This window comes from Macrotis lagotis, chromosome 5, assembly GCF_037893015.1.
Source record: "Macrotis lagotis isolate mMagLag1 chromosome 5, bilby.v1.9.chrom.fasta, whole genome shotgun sequence".
Lineage (NCBI taxonomy): Eukaryota > Metazoa > Chordata > Mammalia > Peramelemorphia > Peramelidae > Macrotis > Macrotis lagotis.
Window position 1 is genome coordinate 233,625,890 of NC_133662.1, and position 23,622 is coordinate 233,649,511.

General features: G+C 41.5%; 1 protein-coding gene across 1 annotated transcript in view; it reads right to left on the reverse strand.

The window, feature by feature from the left end:
* The window catches only part of TMEM132E (transmembrane protein 132E), a 127,928-nt gene that overhangs the window by 103,623 nt on the left and 683 nt on the right, over nt 1-23,622 (reverse strand). The window lies entirely within an intron of this gene.

A 23,622-nucleotide genomic window follows, 5' to 3' on the forward strand; every position in this document is an offset into this window, starting at 1 on the left:
TCAGAAGCTATGTTTTCCAGTACCTAGCATGTCTTAACAAATGATTGCTAAGCTACTGATTTATTCTTTAATAATATACAGTAATGGTGGAAAATAATGAGATGTGAAAAATTAGACAAAAATAGAAAAAGGAGAGGTTGGAGCTGAGATAGCTATAGGAGGAGGTTGTGGTAATAGTGAAATCTCTTCTTATTCCTTGTGATCTCTGCAATTTTTGCCATTGTTAACTTTGCTACTCTCTCCTCTTTGAGCTCTCATGGCATTGTGTTCTCTCTTGATTCTCCTCTGATCTGTCTGCCTGATGGTTCCTTCTCAGTTACCTTTCCTGGAGGTTCATCCATACCCTATACATTAAACATGGATGCCCTTCAAGATTGTCATTGGAACTCTTCTCTCTATACCTTCTCAATCTCATCATCTCTCATGGGTTTAATTATATCTCCATATTGATTCCCACATTCTGAGTTCAACCACTATCACTAGTTGGACATTTAGACCTAGACATCCTGTAGTCATTTCAGACTCAACAGGTCCACTATCTTCTGCTCTAAACTCATCCCTCTTCTAAACTTCTCTATTACCACTTGCCTAGGTTCATAACCTAAGTCTTCAACTTCTCACTTTCTCACTCACTCAACATGAAATCAGTTGACAAATCTTGTCATTTCTACCTTCATAACATTTCTCCCATAAATCCTCTTCTTTCTGCTCACACAGCCTCCAACTATTTCAGATTCTAATTACTTCTTTTTCTGGAGATAATTATGTTGCTTTCTATTTCTAATGGTCTTCTTGCCTCAAGTCTCTCTCACATTCTTTCTCCTTTCAGTTGTCTAAGTGGTTTTCCTAAAGCACATCTGACCATGTCATTTCCACTTAAACTCCAGAGACAACTGCTAGGGCCATGGATCAAGTCCAGAAGACTCGAGTTCACAACCAGCCTTGGACACTGTGTAATGCTAACAAGTCATTTAGCCTTTGCTTGCCTTGGGTTCCTCAACTGTAAAATGGGATAACAGTAGTTCCTAACTCAAGAGTTATTATGAGGGTAAAATGAGTCAATATTTGTAAAAAGAACTTAGCTGTTTGCCTGCCACATTGTAGGCATCGTGTAAGTGCTAATTCCCTTTCCCTAGAGCCTCTTTCATAACTCCAGGATCAAAAAAAAAAAAAGATTTTTGAAAACTGGCCCTTCAAAGCATTCTACAATCCAGCCAAGGAAGCTGACTGATAATTCCTCACCCAAGACTCTATTTCCCTTTACACTATTTCCTTCCAACATCTGGAATTCCCTTCCTCCTCACTGATGTCTCTTAAAAGTCCAAGTTTCCTTCAACACAGATTAAATGTCACCTTCAGGAGATGGGCTGTCTTCCTGGGTCCCCAGATGTGAGAACTTTCTTCTCTAAGGTGATCTTCCATCTATTTACTTGCATATCGTCTCTCCCACTATAATGGTTTCTTCCTTTGATTTCCAATTGCTTAATAATATATGGTTTGGTGCAATTATTAAGCATCATAATGTTTCTTGATTGACAGACTCTACTCTCTGGGGTAGAGAATGTATTATCTGCTGCCCTCCTCACAGAGATACCCTGTCGTTTACTGCTTACTTAGGGCCTTATAGGTAATATGGTTCTCTCACTTGCCTCCTGGCCATTTTTCTGCTCCTTGGATGCAGCTCTTGAACTGGCTTGAACTGACTCTATTTTCCTAAGAAGATTGTGTGTGTTTGTGTGTGTGTGTGTGTGTGTTTATGTGTTTGGTGAATTGAGGAATGAGAGATGAAAAAAAGCTGTACATTTAGCAACAGTTCCAATTTCATGCTGTTTGGTGATGTGATTATAGAAGATGAAATCAAGTTACTTTGTGTAAACACCAGGTTGGTGACGCCCTGTATGTTGATGACTGCATTAACAGAAAAGGAGGAAAGGTGGGGAAAAAGAAAGAAAAAAAGAAAGGAAGAGAGGTGGAAAGGTCCCTATGGGTGGTTAACCCTAAAGAACCATTGGCAAATGTATCTTCCCACATCACATTCTTCCTCACCCCACCCTGATGACCTTCCCCCACCACTTTTTTTTTTCAGTTTTCCTAAAACCCTAGTAAAAGGTACAACTGGGCAAGAAGACATTTCTGCTGCTAACTAGCCAAAGAACTCCCTTTTTCCAATCTGTCTTTTTTCCTTGTAAAATGAGAATTGGAATAGCTCTTCGTGTTATTTTTCAGTCATTTTTCAGTCTCTTTGTGACCCTAATTGGGGTTTTCTTGGCAAAGATGTTGCAGTGGTTTGCCATTTCCTTCTCCAGCTCATTTGACAAATGAGGAAACTGAGGCAAACAGGGCAAAGTGACTTGCCATCACACAGCTAGTAGGTATCTGAGGCCAAATTTGAACTTAGAAAGATGAGTCTGCCTAACTCCAGACTCAGTGCTCTATCCATTGTGCTACCTAACTGTAAGGTATTCACCTCCCTAGAGATATGTCCTCTCTTGAGAATGAAGAACAGATAATGATAGCTTGTCATAGAAGCATAGATCTAGAGTCAGAAGGATCCTCAGACATCATTTAGTCCAAATCTCCATTTTACAGGTTAAAGTACTTGCCCAAAGCCACGTCCATGACTTCAGAACCAGTGCTCTTTCAATCGGAAAAAATACCCCAACTGGAACAGTCTCATTCTAAGTCTCTTGCTTCCCATCATAACTTACCCCAATCAAATCATTCTTCTTGACTTAGTCATCCCTTAAGCTGAGAGATCATAGGTTGTGAGCTGGGAGATCATCTAGCCTAATGCTTTCATTTTACAGATGAGGAAACTGAGGTACCTAGAAATGAAGGAATTTGTCCCAAATCATCCCTTTAATGAAAGCCAAAATTTCATTCTAGGCCTTTCTGACTCCTGATGAAAGACTCTTTCCTTTCTGAATCATGCTGCTTGAGAAACAGATTCCTCATAGGAGAGAACAAAAGCCCAGACAAGGAAAATTTGTCCAAACAAGGTCACCCACTGAGTCAAAGATAAAAGGAATTGTTTATTTCTACATAGTCTTTATAGTTATGCTGTACAAAACCAGCTAACTTTTATATGGCACTTAAAGGTTTGCAAAGAATTTATGGATATTATTAACTCATTTCATTTTCATAGCAACCCTGGAAAGTAGGTTTTCTTATCAACCCCATTTTACAGATGAAGAAATTGAATTAGACAGAGACTGTCAGTCAAAAAAAATTAATTGTCTACTTGCCAGAATGGTGCTATAGGCTGAGAATACAAAAAAAAGAAAGAAAGAAAGAAAAAGATAATCCCTGCCTTCAAGGAGTATACCATCTAATGGGGAGGAAAGAACAACAGAGCACAAAAGCATGAGAAGGGACCAAAAAGAAAGTACTCAGAACATGGAGTAAGAAATTAAGGGTGATTAGCCCAGGGTCAAAGATAGAAAGGGCCAGAGAAGTTTCTCTCTACTTCAGGTTATATTCTAGCCAATGTGCCACCCACTTATTTTCTTCATTGTTAGAAGGGCTGTGAGCAGGGATCCTTTCATTATCTGCATTTCCATCTCTAGAACCTTGTAGGTAATGGACCCTTAATGTTAAATGCTTGACTCCCCCCCCAAAAGAAAAAAAATAAATATAGATGCTTTCCCATGCACCTTTGCAAAGGTGGACATATAGAACAATCTAATTTTTAACGTAGTTTTTTCAATATATCGATCAATTTTGTTGACTTGATTTTTTTCTCTTCTTCCTTTTCTTTAAAAAAAAATGCTATAAGGGCCAGGAAAAAGAGAGAGGAAGTTATGTAGGAAATTTCTAGGATAATTAAAATGAATATATATAAGAATGTGTATTAAATATGACTATTTATTAATTGATTGATTGATAAGAATGTTGCTCTGAATGAGCATTGAGTCCCTAGAGGCTTCAGGAGAAAGGGAGAGTTCAAATGGGGGATGGGTTAGGTCTTTTCTTCAGTAGGTAATTTAGGGTTAATAACCAAAATCTAGGGGTCTCCCATTCAGAAACTGTAATTCAGAACCCAAAAGTACAGCAGTTGAGAATTAAAGCAAGTTTTTTTTGCAATATGTTGGTTGGTTATATTCTTTATATAGTGCTGTTATGTGGAAAGGCTTCCTCCCCACCAGACCTATCTCCAAAATGCCTTTCTAGCCTCTAGCTTCCTCCCCACCTTCCTAGCCCCAATTTTCTCTCCGACAGTCTTTCTGTCTCTCTTTGTCTGTCTGTTTCTCTCTCCCGATCTCTCTCTTTTCTACTCATCCTTTTCATTCTCATCTCTCTGACTTCCCACTGCTCCTGCTCCTCACTAGGGCTGTAAGAATAGAGAGCTTCTGAGTGGATTGGATAAGCGATAGAAAGGAACAGCCTTAATATTGAGATATGGGCTGTTTGCTGTATCCTTGGGGAGGGGGGAGGGGCAGGGGAGGGATGCAGTTCTAGATGATACTGTATACTTCATCAGCCTGGCATTCTGATGTATTGGGAAGCAAGTCAGAGTTAGTCCCAGATGAACCATGTAGGGACTGGTCCCTGTGGAATACAATCACAGATAGTTCATCTCTCCCGTCACCCTTCACTGTGAATGTCCTCTCAGGTATACTCTGCTCCTTACCCCCCCCTCGGCTCTAGCCTCAGCCCTGGGGAGGACAGAAGAGCATGGAGGAGGAGAAGGATGAAGGAAGAGATTCTGGCTCAGTAGCAGTGATGAATGGGGCTTTAGTAGCTCATAAGACTGGGAGGCCTGAGCCTTCTTCCCTCCTAGCAGCATTTGCTAAATTAACAAGACAGACATCCCTAGAATGAATCATCTAGACATTGGGCAGAGCCAGAGAGGTTTCAGATGTGGCTGGGAGTTTCCAGAGATTATACTGAGGAGGACAGAGAGGTGAATTGTGTTGGCAGCACCTCCCTTAACTATTGCTTTGCATCCCTTGCTCTTAATCCCCTTTCTCCCATTTCACTCCAAAGGCACTGAAAAAAAATCCCAAAATCATTTTAGTGAAGCATCTCTGAAAAAACTACAGGATATTAGGACCTTGAAAGGAACTTTGTGATCATACAACCCAACTGTCCTCATTTTATAAAGGAAGAAACAAGAGGCCCAGAGGAAAAAAAATTGTGATGCTCCAGGAGAAGCAGCAAATGGGTGGCAGAACTCCCCCTGCCTACACATCTTTGGAAGCCTGGTCTTGCAAACCTTGAATATCTCACTAGGCAGTGCCCTAAGGTTTAAAAAGCACTTGTCTTATGGTAACTCTGAGATAAATAGTACAAATATTATGGTCCCATTTCACAGATGAAAACACTGAGGGTCAGGAAGGACACATGGTTCGCATAAAACTCAGCTGTTAGTATAATAAGCAGGATTTTGACCAAAGTTGCTGAGTCCACATTCACCCTTCTTTTTATTTAACCAGGATGTTTCTCAAGTTTCAGCTGTTTAGTCCTCAAGGATTTCTCCCATATTTGAATTCTTAGGGCATTCACTACCTGGACCATATGTTTGACATTATTGTGTAAGACCTAAGTACTAGATAGGATTGAAGGGGCAGGTAAGGGGATTTCAAAAAATAAGAACAGAACAGCTCCTTCCTTCAGGATGTTATATTCAATTTGAGCCTCCGTATGTGGAGAAGACAGCTTTCTCAACTTTAACTCAACCAATAATTATATTGATTAAGCACCTACTCTATTTGAAGTCATCTTGTACTACAAAGATAACCAGTTTCTGCCTTCAAGGAGACATAGCTTTGTTGAGGAAACAAGGTAACACAGGAAGAGTGAAAGAATTGTAAAAGGGAGATTAGAAGGTAAGCATCTTGGAGGAAGGCTTTACAGTTGAAGAAATGGAGGGCTAAAGAGTTTAAGGACTTGTTTTGAGAAAATATAGTTAATTAGTGTCTGAGATTGGATTTAAATTCATATTTTCTAACTACAAAATCAGTATCCTTTCCTCAGTACCACAATGATGAGGAATCTGGCAGATGAGCCTATTCATCTAATGGTGGCTTAGGGAAGTAACTTCTGCAGATAGGGTTGAAAGTGAGGGGAAGGTGGTTCTGGGACTAGTGGGGAAGGGAAGAAGGAGAAAAGTCCATGTGTGGTCTTTTCAAAACAAAAAGACTAATAATTTACAGTTTTCTTCCTTTCTCTTCATGATGGAAGGTGTAGAAGCAATGTACTTTGTTAATACTTTTGTTATTGTTTGAACTAATGATTTTATTACTTCTATCCATGAAGCTGGATAACTTCTCTGGAGCGTAAAGAAGTTTGAAAGTGGTGTGGTAGCAACAAGATGTTAAGTGACCAGCCCAGGATCGCAAAGCTAATACGATTCAAAAGCAAAATCCCACCCCTGGTTTTCCTGATTCCAATGCAAGAGCAAATCTCTACATAATAAGTCATATTGCCTATCATCATCATCATCATCACACCCACCTCCACTCCCACCCCCACCATCATCACCACCATCATCTTTATTATCTTCACAGATGAGGCAAAGGAATTCAGAGACTTGCCCAGGGTCCCAGAGCTCCTTAAGTATCATCATCATTATTAATAATTATCATCCTAATGATTAATTATACCAATAATGTAATTATCATAGTTTATATAATTATAACTATTAAGCATTATTAATAACAAGTGGTCCAGACCTGTGAATTCATTAATAGAGGGAGTTCCAGATCAACAGAATCCCTTTGTCAATGCAGATGAGCCACTTCCAGGGTTACATGAAGGTGGGGCCTTGAACCAAAGTTGTCCTGATTCAGAAGCCAGCTCTACCACTCCATGCTGATAGCAGTAATAACAGCTCACATTTATACAGGCTTTAGAGCTTTCAAAGGTCTTTCCATTATGTCATTTAATCTTCACAACAACCCTGTCAGGTAGAGGCTATTATTAGCCCCACTTTACAGATGAAGAAACTAGGACTCGGAGAGATTTGGCTGGGGTCCCACAGCCTCCAACGTGTCCCATGTCTTCCAGGCAGGCTTCTCTGAACTAGTTGTCTCTAACATTTCTACTGATATACTTGGAGCTGGGGCTGCTATTGAGACAGACAGGACAACGAGGCAGAGGTCTGCAGGGCAGTCATTCTCTTCATGATGGAAGGTGAAGAAGCAAGAATAGTTCGGGCTGATTGGTGCAAAGGGTCTGACCAGCCCTGGGGTCTGCATTTGAGAGAAGGGTATTCCCTCCTGTTTTTGTTTTTTTTTTTTTGAGGATGTGAAGACACTGAGTGCAAGAGAATGGGGAAAGACAGGGTCAAATAATTTCCCCCCAAGCAGATTCTCATCACTAATGATGCTTTTTTTGACTTCCTGCTACCATGCCAGATAACAGTTTCACCTCATTCCTTCCTCTCAATGACTTCTCCAAGTGCCCTCAGCTCACTGCTGCCACACCTCTCCTGACTGCCACCCCCAGCATCAGCCCTAAGGGCTAGCATTTGCAAGGAACCTTCCTGCCCTTTAACAGATTGGAACAATGAGGATCCTACCAAAACATTCCCTTCACACACACACACACACACACACACACACACACACACACACACACACACACAGAAAAGATACTCTTGTCAGTAGTTACACTAAGGAATTGATTGGGTTTTTTTTTTTTGTTTTGATGTAATAAGAAAAACTTTTCCTGCTATGAATCTAAGTGCTTTGAATTCATATGTGTCACTATTCCTATAGAGCAGGAACTTACTTCTCCACCTGGCCTGGAAGCTCCCAGAGGGCAAGAACTAGATGTTCACATATCCAATACTTTCCATTCAATTCAGTCATCAATAAATACTTACTAAGTGGTAGGGCAATGAGCTAGACAACATGGCAGCCACTTGGGATGCAATTTTGAAAGAATGAAGCAGTCCCTACACTCAAGGATCTTACATTCAAACCTTTATAAAATGCCCTTAATCTTTCAGTTGACCATGAAAAGAGAGGTGATGGGGTGGGGATGGACCACAAGTAGACACTGTATGAGGTCTGAGAACCTGGGCTGAAATCCTTATTCTGATGATTACTCTCTGTGTGACCTTGGATAAGACCACTTGGTCTCAGGTGTCTCATGTCCAAAATGAGAAAAATTCTAGAACTCTGATCCTTAATATAAAAATAACTATTGATCAATAAGCATTAGTTAAATTATATTATGTATTGGACATTGTACAAAGGATGCACTGAGGGTGCAAGAGTAGGCATGCAAGGTTAGCAGAAACATTCCCTAGCCTCCAGGAGCCTCCATTCTTTCAGAAAAGTCACATGAAATAATTAGCTACAAATGAGGAGATAGAAATAATTAGCTACAGAGGAGATAGAAAATAACATTAGAAAAGGAGGCTGTAGCAGATGGGGAGACCAAGAAATGGCCTTTGCAGAAGGTGGGATTTGAACTGTGCAATGAAGGAAGCTACAGATTCAAAGAAGCAGAGATGAGGAGGGAAAGAATTCTGCTTTTGAAGAGGAAGGAGAACAGTCAATTCAAAACCATGTTATGGTTTTGAGAAGGGAGATGGTACATCAAGTTGTTAGAGTCAGTAAGTAGACTTGTGTGGCAAGATCACTATATGATTATCATTATCATCATCATCATCAGCAGCAGCAGCAGCAGCAGCAGTGTATGATAAATACAGTTCTTAAATAGATACCAAGGAGCTAGATAGGATAGAGGTTCTGAATTAGTGATGGCAATGGAAAAGGGAAAGAGGGGTGAATGCCAGAAACTTTGCAAGATAGAAAAAAATTGACAGAAGTTGGCAAAAGATTGGATGCAAGAAGTGAAGAAGGAAATAGAGTCTGAGTTTCTAAGGCTGCATGATGGGTGGTACCATCAACAAAAAGGATGGCACCATCAAAGCAAGAACAAAGACCACATCTTCTCTATGAGACTAGGTTTCCCTTGGGGGAAGGAAATTATGCTTGGTCTACAATGTACATGATTCTGTCACTTGGTATTTAACTAACACTAAAAATATCAAAGAGCATCACAGAGTTCAAGTAGAATGAACAAAGATAGGACCAGGAAGTAAGAATCCTGTGGTCTAGGTCAAACTCTACTACTAAATAGTCGTGTGACATTATATAAGGTCCCTCACTGATCTGGCCCTTTTCACTATCTGTCAAATGGTAAGGATCATAACTGCAGAATTTGCTCTACAGGCTGGAGAGTGAAATGAGATAATGGATGTGAAAATTGTTCTGAAAAGTATAAAATATACTTAGCAAACTTTCTCAAGCTCTGGTTAGACTACAGTTACATGATTTAAAATGTCTGACCATGAAGTCATCTTCATCAATAACAAAAACAACGCCATCACCATTACTGCCAAATTTTAACTCTGATACTGCAATTTGTCATCCTGAGGAAATTACTTTGCCTCCTCAAGCCTCAGTTTCTTCATCTGTAAATAAGAATAATAGCAGCATTTACTCATAGGGTTGTTGTCTTATGAAGTAATGTGTGGAAAGTACATTGCACAACTTAAAAAGATTCAGTATAAATACGGGCTATCATTTTCAACAATATCACCACCATCATCATAATCAAGACCCTTCATCACTGTTAACATCATTGACATCATTTCTATGATCACCTCCAAGTCCTCCTTAATCATCATCAGATCACTATTTGATTATCATCATCATCCTCATCCTCATCACTGCGACCACCATCATTGCCATTACCATCTCCCCTTCATTACCAATCATTACCACTGCCATAAATATCACTATCACAACCACCATCATCTTTGCTATTACCATATCCCCAACATCTTCAATCATCATTACCAATATCATAACTAGCACTATCATCATCATCATTGCCATCACTATTTTTATAAACATTATTGTTCTGACTTCCATTAGTATCATTACCATTACTATCACCACTGTCACCATCATGATCTCTATTACTCTATCATAATAATCATCATTGTTTTCATTATCATAACCATTACTCTCCTCACATTGTGACAGTTATCACCACCATCGTTATTATCATTCCTATCACTCCACTGATATCATTATCATAATCACTGTTATTATATTATTATTATTACCACCATCATCATCCATCAAACACAAATTGGGTACTAATCCAATTAATGAGCAGTGTTAGATACTAAAACTACCCAGAGATATGGGATATGGATTTCCTGGGTTCTAGCCCCACCTCTGTCTTCACTAAACTGTGTGACTGAGGACAAGTGCTTCCCCTTTTGTGGGACTGGTTTTCTACTCCAATAAATGAGGGGGTTAAACTAGTTCCATGGCCTCAGCAAGTTTCTCATCGAGTTCAAGAGAAAAGAAACACATTATAAAAAGCAGTGTATGACAAATACAGTTCTTAAATAGATACCAAGGAACTAGATAGTCAGGGAAATCTCCTTTGGTCAAGAGGTTCACATCTGATGACTCAGGTATCAGAGTTCATGTCCACCCCTAGCTCTTTGGAAAACTCAAACCAAAACAATAACTGATCTTTTATCTCATTTGAGACTCACAACAACCTTGTGAGGTAGTTAAAATAGTACCTATTATCCCAGTTTAGTAGAAGAGGAAACTGAGGCAAAAAGATATTAAATAACTGACCCTAAGTGACACAGGTCATAGAGCTAAAGGAAAAAGTTTCTATAAATGAGAAGATAAACCATCGAGCTCTTACACCACTGATGCCAGGGGACAAAATAAGTCAAGTTAACTACAGGTTACTTCCTATGTCTTCCGAGAAAGAAGAGAAAATATTTGTCTTCTTCAACCCGCCCTCCACATACCCTAGCCCCAAATTTCTGTCCTTTTAGCCAGCTAGGGGTGAGCTTCTGATTGAGGAGGAGATTAGAGAAGAGCTGTGGGATATTTATTCTGTTGTGCAATCTCCTGGTGAGAAGTCACTGAAAATTGGGCTCATTTACACAATGTAGAAGGCTGAGAAAATGATCATTCCCTGATGGTTGCTTTTCTCAAGTTACATTTTCTCTCCAGGGGACAAAGGACCAATAAGCCAGTCTCTCTAGGAGAGAAGGAGCTATAGAAGATGTGGAAAGTATTGGGGGTGGAGGCGGGATAGGAGAGAAAGGTGAGCCACAAAAACTTAATAAAAATGCATATGAGTAGTAGGCAGGACACCTAGGTTCAGTGCCAATTCCTACATGAATTGACTAGATGACCTTTGGATAAATGACATCCTTCTCTGAACCTCAATTTTATCTTTAAAAAATCACCTCACAGGTTTTTGAGAGGAAAGTATTCTGAACCTTAAAGCTAGAAAAGATTATTATTTAATGATATCAATCATATTATGCTTAATTATATTTATTAATGAACATTATATTTAATATTTATTTTTATAAGTATATGCATGAATGAGTAGTTTCCAATAATATTTCTTAATAAACTTTATATTTAATAAATTAATTAATAAATTGGCTTGTGTTTAATATTAGTTATTTTTTAAGATCTGGGGTGATGTCTTAAAGATCATCTTGTGTAGGCCGCTCCTTTTATAGTAGAACTTTACTCTCACCTACAATTAACAATCAGTTGCAAAGTTTTTTTCTTCCTCCATGGCAACTCTCATGACCTTCTCTCTGGCCTGTAACTCCTTTTGCCTTGAGTACTAAAACAGCCTCTTCACTGGTCTCTCTTTATTCTCTTTCCTCTCTAATCCATCCTCTATTTAGATGTCAAAATAATCTCCCTAAAGCGCTAGTTTAATCATTTCAGTCCCCTACTCAAGGACCTTCTTTGGTTCCCTATTGCTTCCAGGTGAAAATACAAATTACTCAACTTGACATTTAAGGTCATCCAGAATCTGGTTCCAGTGTTCCTCTCCAGGCTGCTTTAATTTTCTTCTCTTCTACACTTTGTATATTCCAGTCAAACTGGTCTTCTTTGCTGTTCAGCATACTTAGATTTCATCTTCTGCCTAAGTGCTTCTGCATGAGCCTTGAATGGATTCTCCCTTCCTCCAGTTCTTAGAATGAAAAGAATTCTAGATTTAGAGTTGGAGTAGGAAGGGACTTTAAGTCAACTCCCCTTCATTTTACAGATGAGGAAACTGAGTCACAAATAAATTGGGGCCGAAGCAGGATTTGGATTACATTTTCCTGAATCCAAATTCAGAGCTCTCTCCAATGCTGCCTCTCTAATCCTTAGCTTCCATTTGCAGCTCATATGTTATCGCCTAAGGCAAATCTTTGCTGATACCTCATAGCTGTTAATGCTTTCTTCTTCCCCCTCAAATTATCAAGCATATACCAATCTATTTACACACTCTTCTTCTCCCCCCCGCCCCCTCCCAGTAGAACACACGCATTTTGACTTCCCAGAACCTTGGACAGTTCCTTGCAAATACCATTAATAATACTTTTTGGATTGACTTGAACTGAGGAGTTGTAAATGGTTTGTTCAGAATCTCACAGTTAGGAGGTACCAGAGCCAAGATGGGAATCTCTGACTCCTACTCTAATTCCCTTTCACTAACAGTAGATTTCCTTACATTTCCTTGTGCTGCTGAACCGGCAGAAAAATATTGGTGTGAATTGTCTAGTCCAACAAATCAAGGTCCACGGATATCACATGAACCATGATTTTGTTTTTTTTACAAATGGATAAGTGTTTCAATATAATTGATTTCCTCTGTAATCTCATGTATTTTATTGTGTTCATTTTTAAAAAATCACATTATTCTGAAAAGGGTTCCATATTCTTTAAGCTGCTGCCAAGATGTCCCACAAAATGTGCCAGTGAGAGAGAGAGAAGAAGAAGAAGGATGAAGATGATGATGATGAAGGAAGGATGATGAGGAAGAAAAAAGAAGAAAAAGAAAGAAGACAATGAAGAAGGAAGATGATGAAAGAGGAGAAGGAGGAGGAGGAGGAAGAATTTGGTCAAAAATCACAAATTCTGCTGCATGAGACAAGTAGATAATATACTAAATGAAAAGGGGGAGCTGACCATGTTTTCAAGTGTGGCTTTGAGTCCAAGTGGAATGAATCAATGTGACTGCCTACTTTCTTTCCTTCTTGTTCTTTTTCCTGTCCTATGATCATTATCAAGTTAGAGGAAGATGGGGAGGAAAATATTCTTGGGAGAGAGGTGGGAGAAAAGTGTGGCTGCCACATACTGAACTTCCAAGCATGTGCTTCTACCTGATAGGAAGCCTGAAGTGGGGCACTGGGAGAGTTAATCTGGGAGAAATACTAGAAACTAACAATGGTGAGAGGACTGAAGAATACTTTCCAAGCAGCCTCTAGAATAAGCATATACTACTACCATTAGCAGATATCAATTATTGGGAACCCAGCCAGTCTGACAATTAAAGGCTGGAAAGGGAAGTGTGTTTTTGTGTATATGTGTTTATGTATCTGTGCAAACATGTATGTCTCTCTATCCACGTGGGTGTGAGTGAACATAAGTATGTCCAAGTAAGATTATATGCATATGTTCAACTCCCCACTGTCATTATCTTCTCTCCTAGTGACAGGTTTGCTGCAGATTCTCAACTATGCAGTCAAAAATAAACACAACGCTGCCTCTTAACTGGGCTTGGCACCATGGCTAAGGAGGTTAGGGAGGTGACATTCAGGGTCCTCAGGACCAGTGAAGAGTGGTCAGAAGTACCAAGTCATTTCTTTTGGGCTCTATTGGTGATGGGAGCCATGGGATGGTCAGTTTGCACTAAACTACTAGAGAAGAGTGTTGGTTCTGGTCTAAGAATTTTCTTATCATCTGTTAATGCTGTAGGTATTTGTGTGTGTCCTTGGAAATCCACAAAGATGGCCATGATGTGTTCCTGGTATTCCCCTGTCCAACTGGGAACTAGAGGTGGTAGAAGTAGGACTGGGTTTCCAGGGCTAATATTCTAGTTTTATCTGAGCAGGATACGCTTTGAATTCAGTCCCACTTGAGGAAGTGCCCAGAGGGCCCTGAGTGTGCTTTCGAGGCCCTGGTTCAAATCTTGTCTCTATCTCTTACTTATGTGACCTTGGAAAAGTCACTTCAACTTTATAGGCTTTAAGTTCCCTCAACTGTAAAACTACTACGTGGGTTAGATGACTTAGAAGGTTGCTCCCTTAGTTCTTAGTTCTAAGGCCACTCAGCCTTATTTATCAAGTGCCTACCAGATGCTGGCTAGCTTGGTGGCTCAGTGGCTAGTTAGAACAGTAAAGGAGGTCTGGAGCCAGGAAGATTCATCTTCCTGAGTTTAAACTGGCCTGACACAGGGGCAGCTAGGTGGCGCAGTGGATAGAGCACCGGCCCTGGAGTCAGGAGGACCTGGGTTCAAATCTGATCTCAGACACTTAATAATGACCTAGCTGTGTGGCCTTGGGCAAGACACTTAACCCCATTGCCTTGCAAAAAAAAAAAAGAGTCATAAATTGGCCTGACACTAACTAGCTGTTATGCTGGGCAAGTCACTCAATCCTGTTTGCCTCAGTTTCCTCATCTATAAAATAAGCTATAGAAGGACATGGCAAACCACTCTAGCATTTTTTCCAAGAAACCCTCAAATGGGGCTATGAATAGTTGGACAAAACTAAAAATGACTAAACAACATATAGCATACTTTGGTGAATCCTGAGGCCACCCAAAAAGCTCCCCTGCCCCCCCCAAATCATGGTTTCCTCTGCTTCTTCCAGATACCCCTCTTAGCCCAGAGGATTCTTACTTGTTAAAGGTAGTAATACTTGTCCTTTGATCATGAAGAAGACCGTAACATTAGAAAAATGATGTTATGACTTGCATATAAGATTGATTAAAGTGAGGGGGATGCTGTGCAAAGATACTATTCTTACTATTTTTTCTTAGCCTGTCATCAATGGAGAACACTTATAGGGGCTATTGGAGCATGTTCCTCAGGGACTTGAAGGAAATTTGCCCACAGGCTCTTTCCCAAGGTGCTTGGACTTTGCTACCAGAGTTCAGCTAACATTAGAGACCCTTGTAGTTCCTTTGGGGGATATTTTGAGTGTTACTAATAATATGTGTAGGGTCAGTCCCTCTACCAAGATAGTTGAGCACCTTCTCTGACCTTTACAAGTTTAGATGATAGGTTGATTTGCCCAAGGTCACACAGCCAGGATGTGCCAGTGTCAGACTTGATTTCATACCTTCCTTGTTTGGATATTACCTCTTCTATAAAAGGTAACATTTATATCACATTTTAATGTTTGTGTTATGTTCTTTGGTTATCACAACAACCCTATGAAATAGGTACTATGGGCATAAACCTGTTTGCAGATGGAAAACTGAGGTTCAATGAGGATTTGTGTCTTGCCATAAATTATCCAGCTCATAAGTGTATTGGAAACAATTCAAACCTAGAACTGCTGACTCCCTCTCTCTCTAGCAGATTGCTCCCCCTACTTAGCTGAGAGGCAGAAAACGGAAGTCCCTTTGTCGGTTCCTTATACTAGTAACTGATATTTAAATAATGCATTAAAGTTTGTCAATCACTTTACAGACATTATTTCCTTTGATCCTCAGGATAACTTTTTGAGATAGATGTATTATCATCTATTTTACCCTGAGGGATCAAGGGCTTGCCAAATGGCTTTAAACACACAACTTGCCATCCTCTGTCTAATTCCCTAGTGGTAATGGGTGAGGGACCTGGGAGCCGGGTTTCAAAATGGCAGTCACCAGTTCTCCTCTCGCAGCCTCAGTGCTGGGGAAGGAAGGGTCATTGTAGAGTGGTCAGTGGGCAGCACCCTTCTCCCACAGTCTGAGAAGAACCAGGGAGATACTATAGCATGAAGGATGCAAGTTTGATAAGAAGAAGAACTTTCCCAAGCAGAATCAGCACAATTATTGGACAATCCAGGCACAAACCCAAAGAGATTTGCTTCAATTACTACCCCCCATCTGAATTATTCATTCCCACATTCATTTATTCATGCAACAAGCATTGAATTATCCAGGTAATTGCCTCAATTTTCCACTCCACCCTGCTGGGGACCCAGCCAGTCAGCTAGGGAAGGAGTGCTTGTTGAATGCCTGCCTGAATGGGTCAGAAAAGGAGGAAGGAACAAGATGATCTCTCAGAGGCCTATCCTCCCCAATCCCCTTGAGGCCACCCCACTCTTCCTTTGTTTCCCCAAATCGGCCTCAACCATCTCCGGTGCCCATGAAGCCTCAGGTCAGGTGATTGGCCTGGGGAGCATAGGGCACCCATCAGAACCCTGGCACAACTCAGCATCCCTATTACCCCTTCCCCTGAAGCTGTTGAAGCACAGACAACACAACATCCAGCTTCCTTGGCAGCCTGCAAGACATGCTTTCCATTTAGTTTAAAGAAAGGAAAATTGTTTTCTTTTTCTTTTTTTTTTAAAAATTGGACTCATTAATCTCTTATTCAAATTGCGGTTTGATAAGGGCCAAGAAAGAAAGGGGTGGGGGAAGGGAGCCAAGACTGAAGGGGGGGAAATGCTCTAAGCAAGGGAAAGGGAAGAGCTGGTGTGTCCTTCTGCTCCCAGGATGAGTACTCTCCTAATCACTCGGCACTGGCACGGCCTGTCTCCTCCTCTATAATTGAGTTTCCTGGAGCCAAGTCCCTGGGGCTGGGGGGATGAGAGGAGGGCACAGAAGAGGGAGATAAATCAAGGTGATCTCTTATTTATCATAAAAAATGGATGTCAGTCCTTGAAGGGATCCCAGAGACCATCATGCTTAACCCTCTCATTTTTCAGAGAGGAAAACTGACTTGCCCAAGGTCACAGAATAGTTGATCCATCTGGATTCCTAAAACTTTCCTTTCTTCCTGAGGCATTTATGATTATTCTGTAATAAACTTAGAGAAAGAGGTAGGGAATAAACATTTATGTAGGGTCCAGTAAGTGCCAGCTGGGGGTACAGTAGGTGGAGCACTAGCACTGAAGTCAGGAGGATCTGAGTTCAAATTTGATCTCAGACATTTACGAGCTGTGTGACCCTGGGCAAGTTACTTGATTGCTTTGCATCCAGGGTCATCTCCAGTCATCCTAATCCATATCTAGTCACTGGACTTAGATGGTTCTGGAGAAGAAAATGAGGCTGATAACCAAGCACAGTGCCCTGCCTCACTCAAATCCAATTCATGTGCTTGTTATGGCATCGCCTCCCTGATGTCTTGGCTTCAACTACAAAGGACAAACAGCAACAACACTGTAGAAATGCTTCACAAATATTCTCTCATTTGATCCTCATACCAACTTTGCAAGATGGATCCAGTTATTATTCCCATTTTAAAGTCTGAGGAAACTGAAGTTAGGGGACCTGCATAAGGTCACAAACCTAGGAAGTTTCTGGGGCTGGATTTGAACTCAGATCTTCCAGACACCAGGACTAGCCCTTACCTACTGTACCACCAACCACCTAAGCCACCTCTGGGTAATCAGGAGGGAGCTGAGTCTTGACTGGGTAATTAAGAGGCTAAATGGCTTAAGCCAGGGTCACACAACCAACCTTCATCAGAGGTGAGACTTGAACCTAGGCCCTGCCCTCTCCTCTCCAGCTGGTTCTCTATGCTTTGAAAAATGCTACCTGGCACATACTGTCTTGTATTTTAGGTAGTCGTGGACACTCAGTCCTCATCTCTATCAAAGCAAAAATGTTGTCTGGGACAGCTACATATCCCCTCTAAACCTTAGCATAGTGTCTACTCCATAATATGGGCTCAAGAACCATTTGCTGAATTAATGAAAGCTGGTAAAAAGCCAGTTATTGTCTCCTGCTATTCACTTGGGAGAATGGGGGTTGGAGATGGGGGAAAAAAAGACAAAAGAAGTTGAACCTGCTGATGGAATGACATTTTACTGACAGCTCAGGGGCATCATGGAAGAATGTTGGCCTTGGAGACAAGAAATCTTGCCTTCAAAGCCTGCCTAGATATTTGCTAGCTGGGTACCTCAATCACAGCCTTAATTTCTCATCTGTAAATATCTCCATGTCGTAAGGACTGACTTTAAAATCTATATAAGGCTCTTTGAAGGCTTTAAAATGTCATGCAATGCCAATTATTATTATTATTATTTCTACTATTACAAATTTTTTATAAAGTTGGAAAAAGAATATCCTTGTGTTATTACCGACTTGATTTTCTTTCCCTAAATCTCCCAAGGATCTCAAAGTGCCTAAGACAAAATCCCCATGGCTTTTTCTGTCTCGTTTCACTTGTGGCTTCCTGTCTGTGTCCCAGACGTTCATTTCCAATCTTTTGACCATCTACCTATTGTTTGTATGCCTCTCCCACTGGTGGTATCACACTCTCCTCTCCAATAAAACTCTTTTTCAGTGTATTCTTTATCATCAACAACCTTGAGTTTATGGAATTAAGACAGGAATTGATTAAATGACTCCTCCATGCCCCACCTTAAGTAGTGAGAAATGAGAGCTATCTTGAAAAATGGAGGGTGATTGCACAGTTATTGGACTGGGTAATATTCAACCCCAAATGGATGAACTTAGCCCTATATGTGAATTGTTATATACAATGAGAACTTGATAGATGATTTTACTCATCCTTTAAAAAAGTCAAGTCTTCCCTCTTTTCTGGGGAAATACCTAGGACCACAAATCTAGAACTAAAAAAGACTTAAAGGTCCTTGATCCAACCTCCATCCTTATCCACTGTTTTACAGATGAGGAAACCGAGGCCCAGAGAAGAAAGGGATATATGATCAAGATTGAACCCAAATCATTTAATGCTTAATTCTGCACTTTCCACTGTTTTCAATGTCATAACACACACACACACACACACACACACACACACACACACACTCATAATATCCAAATCAATACCGAGATCAGTAAGAAAAACCCCCCAACTACATTTATATAAAAGTTTAACATCTATAAGATGCCTTATGCCTATTATCTTATTTGACACACAACAGCCTCCTGAAATAGGTGCCCATTCTAAACCCATTTTGCAGATGAAGAATTGAAGAGATTTCAACTTGCTCTTGTTCCCATAGCTAGTAAAGTTGGATTTGTTGTATCCACTATGCCAGAGGGCCATTCAGATTCCTGTAGGAGCTCTGAACTGCCATAGCACTGATGGATGGTACTCCTTTCTTGAGACTTAGCACAAGCTATCCTATGCAAATGTTATCTCTCCAACTAGCCCGGAAAGTCATCTAGTGCAGAGACCACCCCCAAATAATTCTTATGTTCCATCACTGTTGGGAGAAGAGTCATTCTCCATCCTCCCTCCCTCCTCCCCAAGCTGGCACTTCACCAGGGCAAGCTGATGATAACAGCTTGATTGTCTAACTCTCAGATAAGCCTGTCATCGGCCATCTCTAGACTAGTTATCTAGTCTGGACCATTCCTGAGTCTGGAGTCTTGGCTACAGTGAGGTTTCCACCTTCCTTTATCTTCTTTCCATTCCCATCTCAATGGTCCAATCCAACCCAGCAAGTCCTGATGATGGGTCCTACCTACCTTTGTGGATTAAGTTCAAATCACTTCTCTTCACTGCTTTTACTTTCCAGTCAAGTTGGACTACCTTGTATCCTCTAGGGTTCTTTCTGTGTCTGGGTTGTACCCCTCCCACTGCCACTTTTGGCCTTTCAGAATTTTCTCTCCCTTCAATGTCACCTTCTCCATTGAGCCTTCCTCGATCTTCACTGATTTTTCTAGAACGTCTTCATACTATATTGATTTGGGTGCTTGTCCTAGCCCCCCCCCCACTCAGTAGAATACAATCTCCTTGAGGGTGAGATATGTATTATTTTAAAAATCCTAGCACGGAATCTTACACATAGTAATAAATGCTTATTGAACTGAATTGGAAAGAAAACATTTATTCATATTTAGACACCCATGTTCATGCTTAGATATTCCTGTGATCTCCAAAAGAGAAGTAAGATGAAAGTTGAAGCCAAAGGGAACCCTTAAGAAGCGCCTTGGGGAAGATAAAGCATTTAAAGGGAATGTCCTAGACTCCTTTTTAGAATCTTGGCGTCTAGTTACCCAATGAGTTGTCATTGATCCCTCTGGGCCTCAGTTTCTCTAGCTGTATATATATATATACATACACACACACACACACACACACAAAAGCCTGCCAGTTGCTGACCTCAGGAGTTGAGTCTGTGAACTATGGAGAGAGTATTATTTCCTACAGGATGCTTCCCAGGTTAAGAAGGAGGGTGCTGGGAAATCACATTAAAGGTGCAAAAGCATTACAAAGGCGCTCTCATTATCTCTAACCTCTCTTAGCTCTAAAGTTACCTCCATCAGTTAGTCCCATATGAATCTAGACCCAGAATGACTTCAAATAAACCTTTTTTTTTTGTCAGCAAGTTTATAGCACATCTCCACCTACTGGTCTTAAACATTAACTAGTCTGCTCCACAGAGATCTTCTCCCAGAGAGAAAGGCAGGTGAAATGGGCATGGGATTAGATCCGGGCAGAGAATTAACTGTGCAGCAATTTGGAATATTTCCTTTCTTCCCCCTCTTCAGTTCATCCCACAGACCAAAGAGCTCAGGTTGGAAGTTCTAAAATCAAATAGAATGAGAAATCTGAGGTTGACCAGACCAAGGAAAGGTGAGAGAGGGCATCCTTTCTCCCTTTATACTGGGGACCACCAGGTCAAAAATGGCAATAGCCTATACTATCATGTGTATCCATCCAAAGAGGGGCATGATAGCCTAGTGGGTAGAACATTGCCCTCCAAGTTAGGAAGACAGGGTTCAAAGTCTCCTATCACACAGATTAACTGGCTGGCGATCCTAGACAAATCACCTAACCTCTTAATGCTTCTAGGAAACTTTATAAGTCCCTGAGATGCAGAGAATAAGTACAAAGATCTATTTGGATGGAAGAGATTCTTCATTGAAAGCTCCTCATACCACAGAAATCATTGGTCCAGTGGAAAAAATACACATGAGATCATAACGTTGCCTACTTTACATATAGATCTGTGGATTTAAAAATGTTTCTTTCATCTATTTAGGGCTTGACCTGGGATTTTAAATAGAGACTAAAAGCACTGAGGATACCCAGAAAAAAAAACACAAGCATTCTCTACTCTCAGTGAGCTTACAGTCTTTAGAAAGATGCAAATTGTACAAAGACCAAATACAAAAAAAAAAATGTGAAGAAAGAGACTACTGGAAAATGGTGGGGGTCAGGAAAGGTTTCCAGGGATGCTTGAGGCAGGTATTGAAGGAAGGCAATGATTTTGAAAAGCAGGGTTACATATGAATGAGGGAATGCATTTCTTTCATGAGAAATGGGTGCTTGTGAGAGGCAAATACATGGAGGTGGGAGGTGGAACATCCAGTTCTGAGAATGATGGCTAATGCTGGAAAGAGAAGGTGCAACTCTTGCTGGGTCCTTGAATTTTAGCCTTCCTCTACCATATTTTCTCTCCTCTCTTATCCCTTAGATTGCTTCTGTGAATTGGGGGGGACTTAATTTTTGGAGAAGACTCTTCAATATCAAACAGGCACTGCTGACCAAGGGTGTGATGCATCCTGTCACCTGCCTTATGACCACTTCAAGAGGCCATTTTTCATGTAGACACCAGAGATCAGACAGAGTCAACACCAAAATAAGAGGAAGCAAGACCATTCTTTCACCAATTACATACCTTTTATCCATCATTATGAACCCAAGGGATTATCAAAGCCGATACAATGAAAAAAAAAGCTAGATGAGATGAAGAATCAGAGAACTTATGTATGACCTTAGGTAATAGGCCTCAGTTTCCTCATCTGTAAAGTGACTAGATGAATGATCTTTTGGGTGATTGAGGCAGCTAGGTGGTGCAGTGGGTAGAACAGCGTCCCTGGAATCAGGAGTACCTGAGTTCCAAGTCTGGACTCCGACACTTAATTACCTAGCTGTGTGGCCTTGGACAAGCCACTTAACCCCACTGCCTTGCAAAAACCTAAAAAAAAAAATTAATCTATAATCCTGCTTTGTGGAGTTCTCTCAGGTCACTACCTCCCCTCCCCTAACACAGCTATCACCACCTTTAACTATATGGAATAATGACATCTGTTTGCATAGATATATTTATATATTGGATCTGCATGCTATAGTCACACAGATTTGGGGGTCAGAAAGGAATAGCAAGAAGCATTTCCCTTTTCCCTTAAGCACAGAGAGGTGGAGGTAGAGAGAGAGAGGGGACAATCATCAGATCAAGGTCACCCTGCAAGTTATCACCCACATTAGAAATGAAACTCGGGCTTCTTGGCTCACCGTTGGGCTCTATGAGCTGAGAAATTATATACCCCACCCCCACCCCCTTTCCAAGGCCTCAGGCTCGATCTAAGGTAAATAACTGCAGGCTGCCACACATTCCTTTACTCCATCTCTTTCCAAAGGCAGCTAGAATCCAGTCCCTCCATCCATCCTGCTTTGGGATTGGCAGGTCCTTAGTTCTTCCATCTTTACCCAGGTCAGGAAGGACCAATCCAGAATTCATAAGAAAATAAAACAAGCTGTTGGGTTGATGGCCTCTAAGGTCCTTTCCAGGTCAAAAACTATGATCCTCTGCCCTGGTAGGGATGGAGAAAGGAATCTGTAGTCTGGGTCCTGAAGTCTGAGAGGTGGGAGAAGGTCTGTGTGCTCCATGTCTTTGCTAGATAGACAATTTTTAAGCCCCGAATGCTCTGATGGCAAGCCGTAGCCTTCCTTTGGATAAGAAAACTTAGGCTGAGCATGAGGAGACTGACCTCAGAGCAAAAGAAATAAGCTAAGGAGAGGGCCTGGGCATTCCCGGGAGTCGAGGGGAATGCCTGCCTTGTCTCTCCACGGATTTTCCCCAGTCCTCCTTTAAATAGATCCTCCTGATCGAAACCTCCAAGCAACTGTTTCCTTTTGGAAATTGCCAACTCTCAGCTTTCCCCATCCCCAGGCTCTAGCAGGGAGAGGCAATGGGAAATGGTGTCCACGGGAGAAAGCCGACCTAGCCCTCCCGGGGTGGCTTCAGGCTCACATGTGTCCTCCCCACACCCATTCTTCCCTGTCTCGGGAGACCCAGGAGAGACCGGGATTCTGAATCTTCCTTTGCAGCCCCTTTAGTTGAATACCGTCCTCCGGAGGAGGAACCGAAGTCAGCTCTCGGTCGCTGGGGGATGATAAGCCCCTTTCCCGCTTGCCTGGGGCTCATTTCCCCACCTCACACAGGGATCTGCCCTCCAAAGGGCTCTAGGATTTCTTTTTTCTGGAGAGAATGGAAATCCAAGTCGCCCCATCTGCTTGGCCAGCAAGGCCATTTTGCACCGGTCATTTAGAAACAACAACCCAGTCTTCTCGCTACCCTCCGAGACCGTTTAGTCTTTCTTTAGAAGGCTTTCTTTAGAGGCTGTATCAGGCTCCTCTCTTCCTCTTTCAGCCCCGGGTGGTTCTAGGTCTCCTCCTGGTTTAGGATTTCTCTTTTCCTCCCACTTTTCCGGAGGAGGAGAGGCCCCCCCCCACCGGGAAACCTGAAACACTTTTGGGGAGCCCTGGGGCAGGGGTCGTCTTACTGGGGGACTGCAGGGGCTCCCCAACCCGCGGACCCCGGGCACAAAGGGCTGGCTGAGGGTCTCCGGAGCCGGAGTGCGGCCGAACTGGCCGCACTGGGGGAGCGCAGGGTCCCCCTCC